Source organism: Stegostoma tigrinum, chromosome 11 (genome assembly GCF_030684315.1).
Source record: "Stegostoma tigrinum isolate sSteTig4 chromosome 11, sSteTig4.hap1, whole genome shotgun sequence".
Taxonomy (NCBI): Eukaryota; Metazoa; Chordata; class Chondrichthyes; order Orectolobiformes; family Stegostomatidae; genus Stegostoma; species Stegostoma tigrinum.
Window position 1 is genome coordinate 23,530,543 of NC_081364.1, and position 24,032 is coordinate 23,554,574.

General features: G+C 40.5%; 1 long non-coding RNA gene across 1 annotated transcript in view; it reads left to right on the forward strand.

The window, feature by feature from the left end:
* The first annotated feature begins 8,716 nt into the window (after nt 1-8,716).
* LOC125460223 (uncharacterized) overlaps nt 8,717-24,032 on the forward strand; it is a 95,482-nt gene continuing 80,166 nt past the window's right edge. Inside the window, exons 1-2 of the long non-coding RNA XR_007249224.1 lie at nt 8,717-8,794; nt 8,883-8,933. This is a non-coding gene — a long non-coding RNA (uncharacterized LOC125460223). The remainder of the gene's footprint in view (nt 8,795-8,882; nt 8,934-24,032) is intronic.

Below are 24,032 nucleotides of genomic sequence, written 5' to 3' on the forward strand. Positions count from 1 at the left end.
AACGGTCAATTGGAAAGAAAAATATTCATCTGTTTATAGATGATTACGATAATGCATCAGGTGATGGTCATAGTTATGCCTTGTTTGTCTGAGAGCTGGTTAATTATCAATTTATTAACTAAGCCCATGTGAGTCCCTTAGAATAACCTCTGGCTATCCAACATCAGTGAGTGGGTGCCTGCTGCCCTGAGCTCAACCTGCTTGTCTCTGGACTATTCAGCTCTTCATTTTGATTGAATGTGTTACGAAATCATTTCAGGAATTGGGGCACTAAACCAATGACTCAGCTTTGGTCCTGCTCATATGCCAATCCAGAATTTGACTGGAGCTAAGATCCCATCCTCCTTTGTGGCACTGTTACCCTCCTGCTAGCTCTTCACCAACACTCATTTCCTTTTGTCACTTGTTAGGACTTATTGGATGCAGTTAAACTGAAGGGCCACTTCACAATAGAATAGGTTTGCTGCCTCTGTTCTCTTTAAGTGTAGGGATCATTATGTTCCTAGCTGATCTTAGAAAGTGAACATCACTGACTTTCATTGCCTATCACTCATAGCTCTACATAGGATGGCGAAGGTTTTCGTCTTAAATCTCTGCAGTTCCCATGGTGAAGGTGCTCTTACAACTGTAGCAACATAATTTAAGTCACATGTCTTTGTTACCCTGGATACATATGTACAATTCTGTCACATCCCAGACTCATGTAATCAACTGAAATCAATTTTTAAATTATATTTTCCCGAAATGCTTTCAATGTTGCTATTTAATTTTAAAAATGTTGCAGTCATATAGCATGTATTTCCTTGTCACAGAAAATTGGAACTAATATTTCCATAAAATTTGTATTTAGTAAATTCACTGTTTAATAAGTCATTTTCATTACATGATATCCAGGACAGGTACAAAATCATATCAATCTATTTAATGTTTTCTATTGTTTCTACCGCTGAGATATTCTAATTTGTGCCACTAATTTTTTCTTTCCTGGATTACAGTTCCAAACTCTACAGTCTCCTTGTCCAAATGGTAATTATTCATGTATGAGTCTTAACAGAGGTTGCCAGAAAGCTATTCCACTGTTGATGATCTCTCAGCCAACTGTGATCCTGATAATGAAGTGTGAAGCTGGATGAACACAGCCTGATCTCAATTATTATCCACATAGTTCACTTCCAGTGGGGGTAGTTGAATTCCAGTCAGGATGTAGGAATCCAGACTTACTTTCTAGGTTCTCATGAAGGGGATGTTGCAAATGGTTGTATCACATGTAGCACTGCTTCAAACGAGATCAACTACATCAGTGTTGAAAGGCAAATAAACTTCAAAAGTTCCAATATTGATTTCAGGCTGGATCTTCCCATACTTTAACAAAATCTATTTTCAAAGTGTTTCAAGGAGGTCTTCTCTCCATGGGGTATAGTGAGTTTTCTTGCATGACTATCCCCAATTTGGCTAATTAACTAACTGACAAACTCTTATAGCACTCCTCTCACCTGATTCCCCTGATCACCATAGCCTGAAGTGCTTGCCACTGCCAGGATACACTGGCCTATGCCAGCATTCCTGGCATGGATACCAGTTGTGTACCCCATTAAGTATTGGTAGTCTGAAATTGCTCTTCACCATCAACATAGTAAAGCATCTGGGCACTCTAATGCAGCAGGAATATGAGGACTCTCAAGGATGTATTTATTATCACAGCTGGATTGAATTGAATTGAGTTAGCATGAATGTCACACGTACTCAAATGAATACAGTGAAAAGTTTATAAGTCGGCACTTACAGTGTCATCTTAGGTGTAAAGATGCCGAGGTACAGCTTCTTCAGTGACAAGATTAGTTACAGTTGTAACAATTTTATCAACACACAGTGCCATCCTACGTATACAGGTGTAAACCATAGTTACAGAACAGAGAAATGAAGAAAGCTGAAGAAGTGGCTACAAACTTCTAAACTACGGAATCAGTGATCATAGATCACTTGCACATTGATGGGATAGAATTTTTTTTGATTGAAGAACTTAGCTGAATTATGATATGAGATAACACAGTGTGAAGCTGGATGAACACAGCAGGCCAAGCAGCATCAGAGGAGCAGGATAGCTTGACATTTTGGGTTGGGACCGTTCTTCAGAAATGGGGGAAGGGAAGGGGATTCTGAAATAAACAGGGAGACAGGAGGAGGCAGATAGATGATGGATAAAGAAGAAGATAGGGTGAGAGGAGACAGACAGGTCAAAGAGGCGGGGTTAGAGCCAGTGAAGGTGAATGTAGTTGGGGCGTTAGGGAGGGGATAGGTCAGTCCAGGGAGGTCGGACAGGTCAGGGGGGATGGAGGTTAGTGGGTAGGGGATGGGGGTGGGGCTTGAGGTGGGAGGAATAGTTAGGGAGGTGGGGACTAGCTGGGCTGGTTTTGGCATGTGGTCCAGGGAGTTTTGAGCTTGTAAAGTCCAAATTGATACCCTTGGGCTGGGGGTGGGGATTGAAATGGTTCGTGACTGGGAGGTGTAGTTGTTTGTTGCAAACAGCGCGTAGGCTTTCTGCAACGCTGTCACTAAGCCTCCGTTTGGTTTCCCCGATGCAGAGGAGGCCACAACGAGAACAGTATATAATATTGACAGATGCACAGGTGAACATCTGTTTGATGTTAAAAGCCTTCCTAGGGCCTTGGATTGGGGTGAGGGGGTAGGTGTCGGGGCAGGTGTAGCACTTGCTTCGGTTGAAAGGAAAAGTGCCGGGGTTGGTGGGGCTGGAGGGGAGTGTGGATAGTTGAGAAGATAGGTGGAGAGGAGACAGACAGATCTAGGAGGCAGGGATGGAGCCAGTAAAGGCAAGTGTAGGTGGGGAGTTGGGGGGGAGATAGGTCAGCCCAGGGAGGACGAACAGGTCAAGGGGGTGGGATGAGGTTTGTAGGTAGGAGATGGGGGTGGGACTTGAGGTGGGAGGAGGGGATAGGTAGGAGGAAGGACAGGTTATATAGGAGGGAACAAGCTGGGCTGGTTTTGGGATCCAGTAGGGGGAGGGGAGATTTTGAAGCTTGTGAAGTCCGCTGTTCCCATTGTGGCTTCCTCTACATCAGGGAAACCAAGCAGAGGTTTGGGGACCGCTTTGCAGAACACCTACGCTCAGTTTGCAGTAAACAATTGCACTTCCCAGTCGTGAACCATTTCAACGACTCCTCCCAATCCTCAGATGACATGTCCATCCTGGGCCTCCTGCAGTGCCACAATGATGCCATCCGAAGGTTGCAGGAACAGCAACTCATATTCCGCTTGGGATCCCTGTAGCCCAATGTTATCAATGTGGACTTCACAAGCTTCAAAATCTCCCCTCCCCCTTCTGCATCCCAAAACCAGCCCAGCTGATCCCCACCTCCCTAACCTGTCCTTTCTCCCACCTATCCCCTCCTCCCACCTCAAGCCCCACCCCCATCTCCTACCTACTAACCTTATCCCGCCCCCTTGATCTTCCTTGGACTGCCCTATCTCCTCCCTACCTCCCCACCTACACTCACGTTTACTGGCTCTATCCCCACCTCTTTGACCTGTCTGTCTCCTCTCCAGCTATCTTCTGCTCTATCCATCTTCTATCCACCACCTCCTCCCTCCCTATTTATTTCAGAAAACCCCTTCCCCTCCCCAATTCCTGAAGAAGGGTCTAGGCCCAAAACGTCAGCCTTCCTGCTCCTCTGATGCTGCTTGGCCTGCTATGTTCATCCCGCTCTCCACCTTGTTATCTCTAGGCAAAACAGAAGTACAGTGGGACTTTGAAGTGTGGCTGACGGAGCAGTGTTAAAGGGCAATCCAAAGATATTCTGAACATGGAGGTAGGCAGTAAATGACTGAAACAAACAGCCATGTGAAGCAGCCTGGTCCAATCTGTGAATGGCCTTCCTGTCCCTGCATACAAAGGATGCCCATAGGAAGCAGTTTAATTTCTGCAGTGGCAAACCAAATAGGGTAAAAGTTGAAGCATCAATTGGCAGAAGCTTGACATGTAAAACAAAGTTGATGATAACCTGACATTAAGCCAGAGTAAAACACTGAAAAGCTAAGGATCTTTCTCATTAAAATCCACATATTGATAAAGAACTAAACTGCATTCTCTGAAGAATGGAATATTAATGCTATTATAGAGCATAAATGCTAATATGAAAGTTGATAAAGATGCATTTCGCTAAAATGGATCATTCGTGCATGAGACAGAAAATGCGTTTGCTTGGATATGTTTTTACCAAAACACTTACTATCAATTATTAGGAACATCTAAGACAAATTTCAATCAGTAGAAATTGAAGTAAGGCAATGACAATGACTTTTCACGGTTACCTTGAAATTTATACGGATACAATTGTGAATCCCAAATGTTGCTTGCTTTGCCAAAATTATTCACTAGCCCATTTTTTCTCAACTGCTAGCCATTCCCTTCTCTATTAGCTCTTACTGTCCTCTTTTATATTACTTGTGAGTTTATCATCAATGTTTATATTTCTCCCTCTTTATGTCTTTGTTGATCATCTTTTGTTAGCTTTTAAAGCATTCCTAGCCCTCTGGTTTACTACAAGTCTTTTCCACATATTCTGTTTTCTTTCTATAAATTTGATATTGTAGCGACTGTAATAAGGCCAGCTAGATGGACCTCATTGAATACAAATTTCTTGACTGGGGCTATTAATCCGGTCCAATTAGGGAGCGCTGGCTGACAGGTATAAACAGGAGCGTCAGACATCCTACTGACCCTGAGAACCGGCTCTGAGGCAGCTGGATCAGTATTGAAGACACTCCATGTCTTAAGCAAGAGTGACTTGGTGACAGGATACCAGCCTCTGACAAATTATTTCAATATGATCATTAACTTTGCTGGTTAACCATAGTTCTTTTCTCTCTTTCTAGAATCCTTCATCCTCAGTTGAATATATCTTTGTTGTGAATCATGAACTATGATTAACTAACTTTGCTTAAAAATCTGCAGCTGTTTCTCATCCATTTTTGTCTGTTTTCCTAGCTATGTCTAGTCTATTTCTACCCTCGCTCCTTTGTAATTACTCTAATATAAGTTTAGCTGAGTTGTAATTGGAATATGTTTCTCACTTTCATTTGAATGCTGCTATGTTATTGTTACTGTTCCCTCAGGGATCATTTACTCTGGGATCATTAAACCTATTCCATTGTACATTACTAGATCCAAAATACCTAAGGCCTGATTGGATTCACAACATGCTATTTTAGGAAATAGTCCTGACTACAATCTATGAATTCTTCCTTGTGTTAATCTTTGTCAATTTGATTTTCCAATCAACATGAAGATTAAAGTCATCCCTTAATGTACTACCTTTGTTACCTACTCACTACCTCCTGATTCATTCTCTATCCTCCTGCATAACAACTGTAAAGAGCTTATAGGCTACTCCTACCTATGTCTTATTCAGCTTTCTAATTTCTTAACTCCACTGGTACAGATTTTATATCTTCTAATCCAAGATCATTTCTTGCTATTGTGCTTATATGACCAGTGCTAACAAAGCTATCCCAGCATCCTTTCCTTCCTGCCTATCCTTTCAAGGATTCAGGCATTCCTGAATATTTGGTTCTCAACTTTGGTCTGCTTGTAATCATGTGACCTTAATGACTATAATGTGACACTGACCTCAGTTTGTGCCATGAATTCTTTGAATTGGTTCCATGTAAAGAGCAATTACATTTGCCTTTTTACCAACTAGCATTGCGCCCCCCCCCCCCCCCCCCGCAATCCCACCACTTTGACCCTGTTTGCTGCTGTTTTTTTCAATGTTTGTATTCTCTGTACTGTTCCTATGCCATTCAGGATACTGTTGTTCAAAAAACTGCACTATTTTGTTGCCATATAGTTTTGTTTTGTCAGTTTACACTTCCGCTCTCCCAGCACACCACCTCCACCCTCCCTGTTAATTTAAAGCCCTCTCTGCACCCTTAGTTTATAATTCACCTGGGCACTAGTTCCAGTATTATTCGAGAGAAGCCCATCCCACAAGAAGAACTCCCTTCTATTCCAGCACTGTTATCAGTGCCCCATCACCATATTTTCATTCCAGGATGGCTCAACTTACAGTATGTGTTCAATCACTTCATGGAGGAGATACAAGGGGCTCAATATGGGCACATAATGTACATAGAACCATGAAGCTGTCAAGTTATCTAAATTTTATGCCCTGCTAATTTTGAAATGTGTGCCTGCTCCTATCTATGTGAGTAAAAGAAAAGTTCATACTGATTGACTGATTAACTGGGGGAGGGGCTGGTGCCATAAATTCAAAGTTTGATTTGCATCTTCAATAGGTTATTGAAGTTTTAGTTCCCTTACATATGAGTTATCAACATATATGTGTGTATTGTGAAATCAGTAGCACATACTTGGAACTTTAATTTCTTTCACTTCAGCATGACCCTGAGGTCTGACCATGGTAAGATGCTGTGTAGATTGGCATGGAAAGTGTAAGGGCAAAGGTGACTGGTGTGGAGCATGAGCTGCCATGGAGGGCATTAGGGGCTAATAGGATAATTGTGGATTGGCATCAGTTGGCAATGATAGTGAATGGAAATGGGTGGAAGGTTGAGACAATGTTAAGAGAAAGGGTTACGGGGTTAATGTTGAACAAAATAACTAGAATGAAGTCCCAGAAAACTGAGGAAAACCCTTTAACTACTCTACCTGGCACTCAGCTGCCCCTCTGGTCATTTCCAAATTGTTGCCAGGGTGAAGCTCCACATCCCAGGAATTAAAATTTTGTCCATCAAAACATATTTTGCCAAGACAGGTAACTTCAGTTAAGAAATTTCCAATTCCTGCCTTACATCATGAACATGAAAATCCAGCCCAAATCTTACTCGTGTTAATTGACAGTGAATGAAAAAGGTGTTTCTTTCCTTAATATTTCTCAATTTTAACTCGTAGGCACATAGTTCATCATTTTCAGGGTCCTGAAATATTCAGTTCAATGTGTCAAGGGTAGGCAAATGACATTGATTTAAATGTATTCACAGAGTTTAGCTGGCTTGGCCGAGCTCAATCTTCCTGTTGACACTAGGATTAAAATTGGACATCAACAAGTGTGACACAATTTGAAAGTCCATGAAATAAATATATCCAGCTCTTACATTTGAATGCACTATGTTTGTGAATTAACATTAATATTTACTCCTGATACTGGGCGACTCTGGTTGACAGTTTATATGTATCTACCCTCATATTATCCTACTACAATGTTTTGTGGCTGGAAGATTACAGAATTTCCTTTAGGTAAAAAATAAACTACTCGCCAAATCTGTGCCAAATATTATTACAATTTTTTTCATTTTTCTATTCAATTTTTGTAGTGGCTTGAAACAGAATCATGAGCAGTGCACAGTCAAAAGCTGCTGTGAAAGATGTTATTGATCATAGTAGTGAAACAATTCAAAGAAACACTCCAATGTCAGAGAAAAGTATTTGCTAATTATGTGTCCCACATAAAAGTAAATACTTCCAATGGTTTTGGTGATGTTGTTGATTATTATCACTGCTATTTCTACTATTTATATTGCAGTCATTCTTAAGATATGCAGTTGAATTCAATACATGTTGTTCCATGTTTGATCTATGAATTAAATCCCATCAGTCAAAGCTTATTTATATATTGCATGCTTTCTCTTCTCCATCTCCCGCAGTTAAACTAGGTGTTCTCACAAGTCTGAGGAAAGATTTCAAGGAATCTGCCAAAAACAATATTGAGCAACATTTAACCCAGTGATGTTGTAGCTCAATAATTTATAAATGCACACAGCCATGGCCGGACAAACAAGAATTGAGGAATGTGAGTGGGAAGCATGAAAACTTAAAAAGATTTCGATCTCTTAGCAATTTGACAACAAAAGTGGAGTACAGTGAGAGACAGAATGCATTCAAGTGAACAAATCTGAAAATAAACTGAAATGTTAGGATCATCAGGCTCTTTGGGACTACTGAATGTCCAAGACATCAAATCTGAATTGTACATGATTCAAATAAAAAAGGATAGGAATAAGATTGGAGCCATTTATGGACAAAGCACTCTGAATCCTCTTTTCAAATGCGAATTCTCGTTTAAAAGCTACAATTGATCAGCTGTTTTGTGGGGATTCATTTCCAGATAGAACACTTGATCTTGTTGTATGATTCCAGATTGGTCATAAAAGAATTTAATTTGCCACAGGTCTCTTAGATGGAGTTGATACCTTTAGGGTTGATAGTACAATCCAACATTTGAGGATCAAGATATTGATTCTGCATATTCGAGGCTTGAATGCAAACTCAGTCTTGTCTGTTAAATCATATTTCTAGAGTAACTTTGCATTTCTGATATATTATATTTTATGTACTATATATGTTACATTTTAAATATAAAAATACATTTTTTTAATGAATTTTATGTGAGGAAGTAAGCAACATAGGAGGCCCAAAGGAAATTAACTATTCAACAATATCTAGTCAAGTGTAGTGCATCTTTTGTTTCTCAACCTCAGGAGGAAACCTAGTCAGTGATACTTGGTTTACAAAACCCTTAAAGTAACAATTTGTTTCAAAACCACTTTAATGAGAATGTTGAAGCTAAACTGCCACCCTCTGTCCTGTCAAAGCTATTAGAAGAGCTCATTGATATTTCATCAGCCAGCTCCCTCAGAACTAAGTTCAATGAAATGTCACTGGAGATGATTGGGTGCAGAAGCTCTGTTGAATACAGCACTGTTTTTTCCTGTTGCACAGACAGTTTTGATCCCATTTAACAGCAGCTACGTGCGAGAGGTTGGATTTTCAACAATTACAGCAATAAAAATCAAAGCACTGAGCCAGGATGAATATTGACCATGAAATGTGTTCATGTTTCCCAAAGGTATCTTCAAATATTGGCAGAATTATTGTTCAGCAACAAGTGTCACATCATGTAAGTAAATCATAGTAAATATATACTTAATTAACTTGTATCATATAATGGGGAATTCCTGGTTTTTTTATCATAGGTGTGAAAGGGACCTGAAATGCAAAAACATTCAAAAGCTTTGGGTTTTGCAAATCAACACAGATTGTGTTCTAATCAGACTCCAGCTCTTTGCTAAGGGAAAAACAAAGGAAAAGAAAGGCTAGAAATTATATTTAAAAGTAATGGGATTGTCTCTTTAAAATTGCGAATTTCACAGTCCTGCTGTCAATGATTATGCATTTTTTTTCTAAACTGAATCTCTTTTGCATCTCCTCTTTTTATTCCCTTCTCTATCATGCTTGTCATTTTTCTTTTCCCTTCCCTCAAACTTTGTTCTATCATTCCGCTCCTACAGCCATATACTCTGACTTGATTCACTCTTTCAAGCCTCTCATTTTCCTTAGTGGCTTTTGTCTGCGTTCTTAATTGAAACCTTCCCTCAAGTCCAATCTTGCTGTCTCCCTATCCACGAATTATGCTTTGTCCTCAAGACTGCTATTGATTATGGGTCTGTGTAAAATTCCACAGGTGAGTGATTATTAGTTTATTAAAGGAACTCATTTAGAATGACTAATCACAAATCATAGATTTTCCCCCCATGTGATGGCTATGTGAAAGAGCTATGAATAATACTTCATTAAACAGTGGCTGCAATCACTTAAATGAGATCATACCAAATCTAATTTCAATGTGCATGGTCCGATTAAATTTCATGTGGCACAAAACATGCAGGTTATTTTCAAATACAACTTTGTTGCAAAGAGACCTGTCCGCAAAAAAGAAATATTTCAGTTTTTCATGTTTGGCATATTGCAAACAAAATGCTGGATGCCAACTTCAATTTCTCTCAATGCCATTTTTTTCAATTGATAAAGGTTTGCAAGATCACAGTAGGGACAGTGTCTTGAGACAGTGAGAAATTCGAACAGAAAACTGAAAACACATGCTGGCTGGTTGAAAAAAAATAAATGATACAACACCATCTTTCAAGAAACATGATTTGATTGACAGATATGACGTGATATTTATGAAAATCAAATTGTCATGTTCACAGATGGTCTGACTGAGCACTTCAAGCATTTTTTTTAATTTCAGAATTCCGGCATCAGTGGCGATTTTTTTGCTATAATAATCATGCTCACTTTAAATTGAGGTTATCCATATTTTAATCCTTGCATTTAAGATGCCTGTGTAGGCTACAAAAGCATTACTCATGAAGGCATGTGCAAAAGAAAAGGGGACATTCACCCTCTCCACAAGACAATTTTGCCTATATTAATGCAATTCTTGACCACTATACCATTAGGGATGCTAAATTTTAAAGCCAAATAGGGATGAGATGAAATGGACTTGCAAAATAATCAGCATAATAATAAACCGATTAATCATATTTTCCTTGGTTTGGAGACTGTGCTAAAGGCTAGTGGGCAAAACTGTCACAACTGGGTAGCATTAGCGCTTCTCTGATGTTGGCATGCAATGTTATTATCCAGCAGTAGTTGCCAATCATTTGTTCTGTTAATGCGCTTTGCCTGAGATGTCAGTGATGCTGGCTACAGTGAGATGAGATTAAAAGTGTATTGAAGAAAGACACAAAGCAAAACAATATTTGGGAAAAACAGATGTTGTATTCTCCTGCTTCCAAAAATAAAAATCATAGGGCAAAGATAATAGAGCAGAAAATAACCAGCAAATCCTTTTTCCTTTCTCTCCTTCATTAACATACCACAAGCTGAAAACATGGTAGTATCTTAGCCAGCTATTTTATCAAATGCTAAGGCCTAATTCATCTACGCTAAATAATAGTCAAAAATTGACTGAAAATGGGTGATTGGGGGCCCTAAACATTTGCAGTTGTCAATGTGGATAACAACCTTGTGACAATTATTCATTTAGAAGTACAAGATATGTCCATTAGTAAAATAGATAACTAGATAAAAATGTCAGCTAATTATTATTAATCAATCTGCTGACATATGCTGGAGCAGTTGGGACTTGAACCTTTGTCTCCTTGCTCAGAGGTAGGGAAAGCTACCATGGCCGCACAAGAGGCCCAGGAAATCACAACATGACTGCAATCACAGCAACTGATGTTTAACCAGTTTAAATGATGAAAAGCTTGTCAATGTAGCTGTGGAGTTGTAACAACTTCTTAAAATAACAGGGCATACACAGACATGAAGAAAGGCATGATTGTTAGAAATAGATGGATAAGGATGAACATAAACTGAACAACAGCGTTGTTAGGTTTGAAGGCAAACTCAAGCACAATAAGTACCTAAAAAAAATGGTGGTGGATTCCACAAGCCCCCAATCTTCTGCAGTAGAATATCATTGATCAAATTGGGAGGGAGAGTCTTGAAGGTATTCCTCTTGAAAAGGATTCAGGAATTCTCAGACCTGCTGGTATGTCAGATATTATCATTTATTCTGAGGCTTGCATGAGTTATTCCATCACCATGTCCAGTAATGTTGTCTGCCATGCCTGTGTGTACAACTGAATCTTGTGGATGGATCCACCAAGTTGGTAGAATAGTAGGTGGTGATTAATGGTGATGTGTGTCTATATGAATATTTGGTGATGCATACCTTCAGCTGCCTCCTTTATAGAGCCCCTCTATGTGTCCTGCGTGTCCTTATCCCATAAAATTTCTTAGCAGTGGTGATCTTTGATATAATTAGTTGCATAAAAAGATGGCAGGTGGTACCATAGCATTGGGTCCATTTTGCTCAGACAAATATTCTAAAGTGCAGCCTCCCTATTGAACCCACTTACCTGACACTCACATTTATTATTATTTGTTCATGGAACGTAGGTGTTGCTGTCTGGGCCAACATTTATTAACCATTCCTAATTGCTCAACTGGCATTGAAGAATCAATCATAATGTATGTCTGCAGTCATACTTTGATCAGACCTGATAAGGAAGACAGATTTACTTGCCTGAAGGACATCAGTGAAGTAGATTTTAATTTAATGACATTTAACTATGGTTATATAGTGAGTGTTATACCAGCACTTAATTCCAGATTATTAATTTAAATCAAGTTTTATCATCTGTAGGGTGAGATTTGGACTCTTGATACCAGAACATTACACTGAGGTCCAGGAATGCTGCCACTGTCTCCACTCATGCCCAAGCAATGAACACTGCCTGACTTAGGCCCCAATTTTGCGCCCCCCCCCCCCCCCCCCACCAGAGTTTGTGCACAGAGGCAGAGCAATCCAGCATCTATGAAAACAATCTTTCGAAGTAACTTCCCATTTTACAGCTGAGGGGTCAGAGGCATCAGTTGAAGTCAGGCCAAGCAAAGCAGGAAACCAAGGCAGCTTTGGCAGAAAACTTCTCTCAGGACTCCAGAAGTTTGGTTAAAGTTTAAAAAGAAAGAAGGAAACTGAAAACATCTCTCCTGTGCACCCTATCCCACCCCCACACATTCTGAAACCCATCCAAGACATCCTTTGCCATCTACCCATCTCTATTACCTGCTGACCCCCTTTTGTCACTGTAAACTAATTAATCCAGCCCCAGAGGCCATCATGCACCCCTGTGCCACCCAATTCCCTCAATCATTATCACAACTGTTTATAGATTTGATGCCTAGCATGCCAAATCATACCCATAACCATCATCCTTTGGCTTTCTCTCTCCATGCCAACTCACCTAGTAGTGAGTTCATAAACAAACCTCAGGAGGCATGTTGACAGTGTCTATCGATAATACACTATTAGAAGAACCACTCCCATTAATTACAAAAGAGGAATTAACATATTAAAATTCATCCAACTTAGCCTTTATGAAAACAAACATTTCAACCAAGAGCTTCACACTTAAGTGCTTCAAAGCCCAGCTTAGTGGCAGGCAACTGCTTGCTTCTTACTTGGCAAGAAGCTCAGGGAAGTGAATTATCTGATTGAGACTCCAGACCTGGGAAAAAAACAAAGGCTGTGTCATATCAACACAATAAAGTAATATTTGATTGCCCATGAGAAGAAAATCTCTACCTTTGTTAACCCCAGATTGGTTATACCAGTGTTGAATCATATCATTTGGAATCCAAATTGTCTCAGCCAACTTCCAAGGCTGGTTTATCGAATTTGCAGTGTATCAACATTCTACTGTACAGCTACACTTGGGAAATGCACTCAGTGTAACTAGAAGCCCTCTTCCAGAAAATACTTCTGGAAAATAGACCAAGCTGATTCATTGGTCAATTTTGCAAACAGCAGTTCACAGAGACCCATGCAAGCTACCTAGGACAGGTAATGGGTCATAGTTAAATACTGCTCAGGGCTGCAAAGTCAGAAACAGATGCACAGTTCAGCATATCCACAATAGGATAGGAAATCATGAGTTTCTTATTTTGTCAAACGTTTAGACCAAACTTTAGTCCAGTAGTATGCCACTGACAGATCTACAACAGAAAGAGACAGATCTAATGTGGACTGAGAAATGCCAAACTCCCTTTGAAAATCTGAAGGCTATTTTAACAAGAGAGTCTGCAGTTCTAGCTCTAAGCTTTAAAAATATTGAAGCAGACATCAATACTAGTGACATTGAGATAGGGGTTGTTTTCCTTAAGGAAAACATATTCAGAATAATGAGAACAATCAGATACTTCACCAAAATGGACCAGCTCCCTCCAATGAAATTGAATTTTGGTGTCCCTGGTATCTGTAACTGGAAACACAGAAATAATACCAGACAGGAGAAAACCCACGGTCAGGGATTTTCATTTGGAAAGCTAGAATACCTCTTTGGAAAACTGAGCAATTTGTGGATATCACTCAGTGAAGTAGCCCAAAATAGTTTGAGCTATTAAAAAAAATCATGAATGGCTTAAAAGTCAGTAAAAGTTCCAGACTCAAAAGGCTGAAGAATAGGAACCCACTTTAAGAAATAAGTGAGCTGTTAGCAGTTTTTTCTTAAGGGTTGCATGAAGGAATATTAACTAAATAAGATAGCAGGGAGTGAATACAAAAGAATGAAAGAAACCATGCATAGTTGCACCCAATATGGTAAAAAATAGGTAACCTTTTACTGAGGTTTGAGTATCGGTAAGGTCGTTGTTGAGCGTAAAAGGGTTGAAAAATTATTTCTGGTATTTGTTCTTGTATAATGTAATTTTTTTCTTCTTCTGTGTGTAATAAGCTTCGATTTTCATTAAAAGTACATCGCTGCGTCTTGCAAACATGTTCAGTGACTGACCACCATGGTAAACAAATTCCAAAAATAAAATCCCATGGTCAATCAAGCCAGATTTCATCCCAGAATCTGACTTATCTGATTTACCATCAGCAAGGATCAGAACAATATATTTCACTTGAATGTTGTTCGTTGCTAGGAATGGTCTCAAAGTACCAAATTGTACACTGTCCCATTTATTTCTAGTGGCTTACTTTATTTTGCAAGTTTTTTCAGCTACAAGTATACAATAATACATAGTTATACTCTAGTATTTCAACAAATACACTGTTCTTTATTCTCGGCAAGAAATGTCTGAAGGAGCTTAACTCTAGTTTTAACATTGATTTCCGTAGGAAACTGATTCACTTGAAGTCACAAATTTTAAGAACACAGCCACAACTTTAAGTGAGAAGGAAGTATATAAAAAAATTCTACTTCAAAATTCAACAGGATCCCGTGAAAACATTATTTAACTCACTTGAACTAATGGCGTGAAAGGCCACCATCATAGCCCCAAAGCTTGTAATGTGGTGTCATAACCCACAGTTTGAGAATTCTTTGCTGAAGAAGGTCCATAAGATTCACCTTCATTCTTGCTGTAATAATGCTTTCAAATCTGAAGAATTGATTATTGTTTCCCCAATTATTCTCATGTGCCCAAGTCTTCATGGTGGCTTTGAAAATTGACGATTTATATTTGCTTTCTAAAAATAATTTTTTAAAGTTTTTCAACCCATATTTGGAAAGGATCCGTATATCGAATAAACTGATTACAATTGGCTAGAGCATTTGGAGGTTCTGTTAATTGTGAAATATTTCTTACTTATAACCATTTACTCATTAAAATTCATGGAGAGATGAAACAAATGGTCATTATCTGAGCAAATTAAAGAGACAAACATGGATAACAACTTTCTGATCTGAGTAAAATTATCAAAGCCCTTTGTCTTCTGTATAGAAATTCTGTTGAACCAATCTAGGTACAGGGTTACAGGTCTCAGGCAACCAGCTTGTAACTGATGTCCATTTCAAGCCCACCGACTCCCACAGCTACCTAGAGTACACCTCCGACCACCCACCTTCCTGCAAAAATTCCATCCCCTATTCCCAATTCCTCCGCCTCCGCCGCATCTGCTCCCACGATAAGACATTCCACTCCCGCACATCCCAGATGTCCAAGTTCTTCAAGGACCGCAACTTTCCCCCCACAGTGATCGAGAACGCCCTCGACCACGTCTCCTGTATTTCCCGCAACATGTCCCTCGCACCCCGCCCCCGCCACAACCGCCCAAAGAGGATCCCCCTCGTTCTCACACACCACCCTACCAACCTCCGGATACAACGCATCATCCTCCGACACTTCCGCCATCTACAATCCGACCCCACCACCCAAGACATTTTTCCATCCCACCCCTGTCTGCTTTCCGGAGAGACCGCTCTCTCCGTGACTCCCTTGTTCGCTCCACACTGCCCTCCAACCCCACCACACCCGGCACCTTCCCCTGCAACCGCAGGAAATGCTACACTTGCCCCCACACCTCCCCCCTCACCCCCATCCCAGGCCCCAAGATGACATTCCACATTAAGCAGAGGTTCACCTGCACATCTGCCAATGTGGTATACTGCATCCACTGTACCCGGTGTGGCTTCCTCTACATTGGGGAAACCAAGCGGAGGCTTGGAGACCGCTTTGCAGAACACCTCCGCTCAGTTCGCAACAAACTACTGCACCTCCCAGTCGCAAACCATTTCCACTCCCCCTCCCGTTCTTTAGATGACATGTCCATCATGGGCCTCCTGCAGTGCCACAATGATGCCACCCGAAGGTTGCAGGAACAGCAACTCATATTCCGCTTGGGAACCCTGCAGCCATATGGTATCAATGTGGACTTCACCAGTTTCAAAATCTCCCCTTCCCCAACTGCATCCCTAAACCAGCCCAGTTTGTCCCCTCCCCCCACTGCACCACACAACCAGCCCAGCTCTTCCCCTCCACCCACTGCATCCCAAAACCAGTCCAACCTGTCTCTGCCTCCCTAACCTGTTCTTCCTCTCACCCATCCCTTCCTCCCACCCCAAGCCGCACCCCCATCTACCTACTAACCTCATCCCGCCTCCTTGACGTGTCCATCTTCCCTGGACTGACCTATCACCTCCCCACCTCCTCACCTATACTCTCCTCTCTACCTATCTTGTTTTCTCTCCATCTTCGGTCCGCCTCCCCCTCTCTCCCTATTTATTCCAGAACCCTCACCCCATCCCCCTCTCTGATGAAGGGTCTAGGCCTGAAACATCAGCTTTTGTGCTCCTAAGATGCTGCTTGGCCTGCTGTGTTCATCCAGCTCCACACTTTGTTATCTTGGATCCTCCAGCATCTGCAGTTCCCATTATCCCTAGGTACAGGGTTAGTTGGCTCAGTTGGTTAGATGCCTGCTCTGAATTAGATTGATGCCAACAGCACGGTCTCTATTCCAGCTGAGGTGGTTTTGGTTTGGTACCTCTTCCTATTTCCTACCTGTGGCAGTCCGGGTCAGACATGTCTCATAGTAGAAAAGAAGGTACAAACAAATCTTGGTGTGAGCAACTATTTGGTCATCATTACTTTCTTTACATTCAATTGATTCAATGCTAGTTACAATGAAGAGGATAAAACAAAGTAGGACAGTTTTTACTTCAAAAATACTTGTACGAATGTGTCAAATGATCTAACATCTACTTTCCAAATTTCAATACATCTGTATCTGACCATTGCTTTGGCAGCCCAGGTTCATCTCACCCCCTAAAATATCCCAGGAGATGTATTATTAAATAAAATAAGCGCAAAAAGGCCAATTCAGCAAACTACTATGGCTGTAAATTGCTCAATATTATTAAAATCCTCTGTTTGTAATGACATGAAAGGAACATAAGAGCCAGGAGCAGGAGTAAGCCACCTGGCTGGTCAAGGCTGCCCTGCCATTTAATAAGATCATGGCTGATCTTCGAGACTCAGCTCCACTTACCAACCCACTCACCACAGCCCTTAATTCCTTTACTGTTCAAAAATTTATCTAGTCTTGCCTTAAAAACATTCAGTGAGGTAGCTTCAACCACTTCACTGGGCAGGGAATTCCACAGATTCACAACCCTTTGGGTGAAGAAGTTCCTCCTGACCTCAGTCCTACATCTGCTTCCCTTTATTTTAAGGCAATTCCCCCAGTCCTAGTTTCACTTGCTAGTGGAAACAACTTCCCTGCCTCCATTTTATTTATTCCTTTCATAATTTTGTATGTTTCTATAAGATCTCCCCTCATTCTTCTGAATTCCAACGAGTATAATCCCAGTTTACTCAGTCTCTCCTCATAATCCAACCCTCTCAACTCTGGAATCAACTGATTGAATCTCCTCTGCACCCCGTCCAATGCTAGTATATCCCTTTGCAATTAAGGAGACCAAAAACTGCACACAGTACTCCAGGTGTGGCCTCACCAGGACCCTATACAGCTGCAGCATAGCCTCCCTGTTTTTAAACTCCATCCCACTAGCAATGACAGACCAAATTCCATTTGCCTTTTTAATTACCTGCTGCACCTGCAAACCCACCTTCAGCAATTCACGCACAAGGGCACCCAAGTCCCTCTGCACAGCACGGTGCTGCAATTTCTTTTGCCATTTAAAACATAGTCCATTTTGCTGTTATTCCTACCAAAATGGATGACCTCACACTAACCAACATTGTACTCCATCTGCCAGACCTTTGCCCACTCACTTAGACTATCTCAGACTAAACACTTTATATGTTTCCACATCCATATTTTTTATGATATTAATGAAGTGCATAACAATAATGGTCTCACTATCATTGCAGAGGATTTTAAAAAGAGAAAATACTTTTAGCATGTGTAGAACTTGGGTGTCCTTCAAAATCATCATAACTATTTATTCTTTGATTGACAATTTCAAGTTTTATTTGCATATTTTTCAAAGAAACTATCAAACACTTCATACTGAGTTTTGCCTATGCAGCCTTGTTTTCTGGCAATCCCAGCAACAGGCATTTGTCTAATTTTCTGTGTAGGCTTCTCACATGCCTCTCTCAAGTGTCCATATCTTATAAAGGTAATAGATTCTATTAGAACAGAGTTGAGGAGAAACTTCTTCACCCAGAGAGTGGTGGATATATGGAATGCTCTGCCCCAGAAGGCAGTGGAAGCCAAGTCTCTGGACAGTTTCAAGAAAAAAGATGGATGGAGCTCTTAAAGATAGTGGAATCAAGGGTTATGGAGATAAGGCAGGAACAGGATACTGATTGTGGATGATCAGCCATGAACATAATGAATGGTGGTGCTGGCTCGAAGGGCCAAATAGCCTACTCCTGCACCTATTGTCTATTGTCTACTGCCTATTGCCCTCTTAAGATCCAGTTGGTCTTCTCCTCTCAGAATCTGTTTGAACATTTCTGATTTTTACATCTAACATGATTTCAATAGCTTCGTCTGAAGTTAAATCTTCTTTGGACTCAAAGAAATCTGACAAGGTTTCACCAGGAATTCAAACAACAACTCTGTCTCTTATGAATGCTAATTTCAAAGCTCAATATCTAGTTTTTCCCTGATCTATGGAAGTCATGAACGAAATTGTCACATTGAAAATGAAAATGTCCATAAATTCTATGAAAAAATATTAAAAATGCCTCCTTGCTTTAAAGTTGACACCTTCCTGTTTATGGTTGCCTGTCTTACAATGAGAGTTATTGAGATAATATTTCAGATAGGACAACACATCCATGCCCAACTGGCAACTCAACATGTTAGTTAATCCTTCATCTACTTGCCACATTAACAACCAATCAAACTGGCATCTTACCCCCGCAAATAGTTTACATACTTATTTGCTCTCAGTAACTTTCAAAGTGGCTGCAGGATGTTTCCATTACAGAATGCATTGCTTACTGCTGAAGAAGGGGACATGTTTCCATGCTGATTTTACTCTTTTCTGTTTTCCTGGATTTCTGGATTTGTCTATACTGCTTCAGCAGACTCCTAGCCAGGACATTTGTAGGGAAAACTCATCAGAAAGGAAGCATTTATTTTTGTCTGATCAGGATCAGAAATAGGGCTGCTAATTCTGATTGGGTAAGCAGAGCCTCAACAGCCAAGGAGGACATATCTGATCCTATCAAGATCGCATGCCAGGCTCTTTGATTTTCCCTCCAAGATCAATGAATATCAATGTTTCCTTTTGATAAGTTATCTGGCTAACTAGATTGCAGTACTTCAGCAAAAAATGTCCTTCTTATGTCCTGATTCTTTTTGACTGGTTTGCTGGCTAGCTGGTGTCCAGTATTCAAAGTAAAGGAGTCCTTTTCCTGCAACTCAGGGGTGACTGTCTTTGACCTCCACTGCATATTAGCTGTTAAGCCCACATTATTGTCTCAGCTCACAGGCATATAGAAATATTTCAACTCACTAAGACACATGGACCAGGTTTGAATGACCTATAAATCCCTGTTCTGTTTATCCCCAAATTTAAAGTTCCTGGAAGAGTTCTGAAAATATTGACAAATCTAGAAAAGGCCTAAAAGCAGGCATGCAACAGTGAATGCAAGTCATTGCATGGTTTGAACATTCAAGCTGATACACTCTACACTCTTACCCTTCAATTAAGGAAAGTTCCATTCGTATCAGTGTCAAAACATTTTCAGTATTTTGTGCTTTTGTTTTGATAATTAAAATAATTACACCTCTACTGTGATAACAAGGTGTAGAGCTGGATGAACACAGCAGGCCAAGCAGCATCAGAGGAGCAGGAAAGCTGACATTTCAGGTCTGGACCCTTCCCAATACATCAGCTTTCCTGCTCCTCTGCTGCTTGGCCTGCTGCGTTCATCCAGCTCTACACCTTGTTATCTCAGATTCTCCAGCATCGGCAGTTCCCACTATCCCTGCACCTCTACTTTAACAATATTAAAGGTATTGGGTAACGATGGGAGAACGGCCCTGTACTATAACATTCATTCAGAGAGCTGGTACAAAAACAACAGAATAAATGGCCTCCAGCTGCACAGTAACAATTCTGTGACACTCTCTTGTGGCTGAAGAAACAAAATCAGGCCACCATTAAATAGCTGCCTTTATGAGCTGCAGCTGGATGTTCTGACCCCTCACTAAGAGAAGGTTCCCAGTGGGGAGAGTGAACCCACGCTGGGAGTTTGCACTGAGTACATAATTGGACCACCTGTTCCGAGCCTGTGTAAATGCAAAGCTCACAGTGTGCCAGGTCTGGATAATCTATGCTTATATCTCTGTAATATCAAATTCACATTTCATTAACTAAAGCCTAATTTTAGAACAAAACAAACATGTATGTCATTAAATGTTAACTTTGGTGGAGATAGCTCCCCAATTCAATTTTTTTTTGTGGTTGAGTGATTCTGTAAGTTTCAAGATTGATCGAAATATTTATGTTAGGCAAGTGCACAAGCGTTATAGAGAAAAGATGAGAAAATGGTGAAACTCCTAACCCTTGATCAAACGAATAACACAACTGATTTGAGAACTGGAATGGACAAGTCCTGTTTCTATACCTTTCTTTAGTTATACTGAGAAGGTGGTGAGCAGCTTTATTTTTCCTTAGATTTCTATAACTCTTCCTTCATAGTACAATGAAGTATTTGCAGAAACAAAAAGGCCTTTCACTTGAAAATTCTTTGCTGGTCTTCTGCAATGATGGCAAATTGGGGAATTTCAGCATTCAGTAAAGAACAATAATGATGCACTCAAAATGTAATTAAATATAGGCATTGCATTGCTCACCCTGTATTATACAGCATATTTTCTGATAAAATAAGGGAACAAGTTGAATGCTAGTTTTTATTGCCCAGGTTCATGCACAAGTAGGGGAGTCAAAAGATGGATTGAAGTTCTAGTTTGAAAATGAAAGGAAAACAATTTCACTGAATAATATAAACTTATTGTAGTTTTGTAAAATAATTTTGCCTTGAGTTTACACCCAGAAGGATATGTAATTCTTATATCAAAAGAGATAATTGTGCAGTCCATTGGACTCATTTAATGCAGGTTACAAACAATCCTAATTTTCATTACATGAAACATATGTAATGTCATTTGATGCTGCAAAAAGCTCCTTACAAGAAGCAAACTTTGTTGAAATATGTTCTTAACAAACTGCCAGAATGCAGAAGTATCTTGAATGTTGTGAAAACCCTATAAGGGGGATTAAATGATTAAGATATTTCAAATGATTAAGGTGTTTCTGACACATCAAGTGAGGAAATGTATTAGTATTATTTTAATTCTTTATATAGGATAACATGTCAAGGAATTTTATTGGAAAAAACAGAGTTATCCTGGTCTGAGGAAGGGTCACTGGACCCAAAATGTTTAACTTTGTTTTTTTAACTTTACAGATGCTGCCAGACCTGCTGAGCTTTTCCAGCAACTTCTGTTTTTGTTCCTGATTTACAGCATCCACAGTTCTTTCAGTTTTTATTAAGGAATTTTATTTCTCAATTTGTTTCGTCAAGATAAGCTGACATTTAAGCTGAAGTATTGAATATCAATCAAATTAGTAGTGTTACTACATTAAAGTATTTCTCTCTGTTGTCCTGCTTAAGCAATCTAATGGGAATTTTGCCTCATTATTGGTCTGCTTGACTACAAATTACTAAACACTTCAATTTGAAGATCAAATAGATACTTCCCAATTTATCTGTGACCGTGCACTTTGAGCAATAATGCTTAAGGATATAATTTTGTTCCCAAATGTTCAATTGATAATTGACTGAAACAATATGAAAATATCAAAACATTATCAAATCTCACTGTCAAGACAGTTTATACATTTCTGCCAGTAGAAATCATGGAATTATAAAAATATAGAAAGATTTAGGTAACAGAAGGAGGTCATTTGGCCCATTGTGTCTTGTGTATTACAGTTTTAGCCCACTTTTCAGCTCTTGTTCATAGCTTTGTATGTTACAATACTCAAAAGCAGATGAAAAGCAAATTAGAAATTGTGAACATTGAGATAAATACCTGAAAACAAGAAAACAAATGATCTGTATTTTTTATACTTTGTGTTAAGTATAGACTGCTGAATGGTCATTTAACGGTAATGTGACTGGACTGGTAGCCCTGAGGAATGCTGTGGGACGTAGACTTAAACCCCACCACGGCAGTTGCTGGAATTTAGATCCAACTAATAAACATGACACATAAGACATAGTTTCACTAATAGTTACCATGAAATTACCATTGATTGTTATAAAAAAACTATCTGGATCATTAATGGTCAAAAGTAAATCAGTGTTGTAAAGACCCATTCTCCTACAGATATTCTACATTTTGGAAATTTCCAGAGAAGGCCTTCCTTTTATAAAAAAAAACACTGTACAGGAATCCATAAATCCAGTAGTGAAGACATACTTCATAGAAAGTATTCCCCCTTTTGTATTATTGTCCAATGGCACAGCCCAACATGTTGTAATTTCCTGTGAAATCATATGCAAGCAAGTATGCAAGAGTCAGAGGATGATGCGTTGTATCCGGAGGTTGGTGGGGTGGTATGTGAGGATGACGGGGATTCTCTTTGGGCTGTTATTGTGGGGGCGGGGTGTGAGGGATGTGTTGCGGGAAATGCTGGAGACACGGTCGAGGGCGTTCTCGACCACTGCAGGGGGAAATATACAATGCATCATCCTCCGACACTTCCGCCATCTACAATCCAACCCCACCACCCAAGACATTTTTCCATCCCCACCCTTGTCTGCCTTCCGGTAAGACCACTCTCTACGTGGCTCCCTTGTCTGTTCCACACTCCCCTCCAACCCCACCACACCCGGCACCTTCCCTTGCAACCGCAGGATGTGCTGCACCTGCCCCCAGACCTCCTCCCTCACCCCCATCCCAGGCCCCAAGATGACTTTCCATATCAAGCAGATGTTCACCTGGACATCTGCCAATGTAGTATACTGTATCCACTGTACCCGTTGTGGCTTCCTCTACATTGGGGAAACCAAGCAGAGGCTTGGGGACCGCTTTGCAGAACACCTCTGCTCAGTTCGCAATAAACAACTGCACCTCCCAGCCGGGAACCATTTTAACTTCCCCTCCCATTCCTTAGACGACATGTCCATCCTGTGCCTCCTGCAGTGCCACAATGATGCCACCCGAAGGTTGCAGAAACAGCAACTCATATTCTGCTGGGGAACCCTGCAGCCCAATGGTATCAATGTGGACTTCACAAGCTTCAAAATCTCCCCTTCCTCCACTGCATCCCAAAACCAGCCCAGTTCATCCCCTCCCCCCACTGCATCCCAAAACCAGCCCAGCTCGTCTCTACCTCCCTAACCTGTTCTTCCTCTCACCTATCCCCTATCCCCTCCTCCCACCTCAAGCCGCCCCTCCATTTTCCACCTACTAACCTCATCCCGCCTCCTTGACCTGTCCATCCTCAGCAGACTGACCTATCCCTTCCCTACCTCCCCACCTACACTCTCCTCTCCACCTATCTTCTCCTCTATCCATCTTCGGTCCACGTTCCCCTCCCTCCCTATTTATTTCAGAACCCTCTCCCCATCCCCCTCTCTGATGAAGGGTCTAGGCCCGAAACGTCATCTTTTGTGCTCCTAAGATGCTGCTTGGCCTGCTGTGATCATCCAGCTTCACACTTTGTTATCTTGGATTCTCCAGCATCTGCAGTTCCCATTATCTCTGATCACACTATATTCTACATTCAGTTCTACTACCCTGGCATACTTATTTAAGGTATGATTGGTCTGGTTAGCACACAAAACAATATTTTTCACTGTATCTCAGTACATTATGATAGTAATAAATCAAAATCAAATCGAATCAGTCGGAGAACATCCAAAC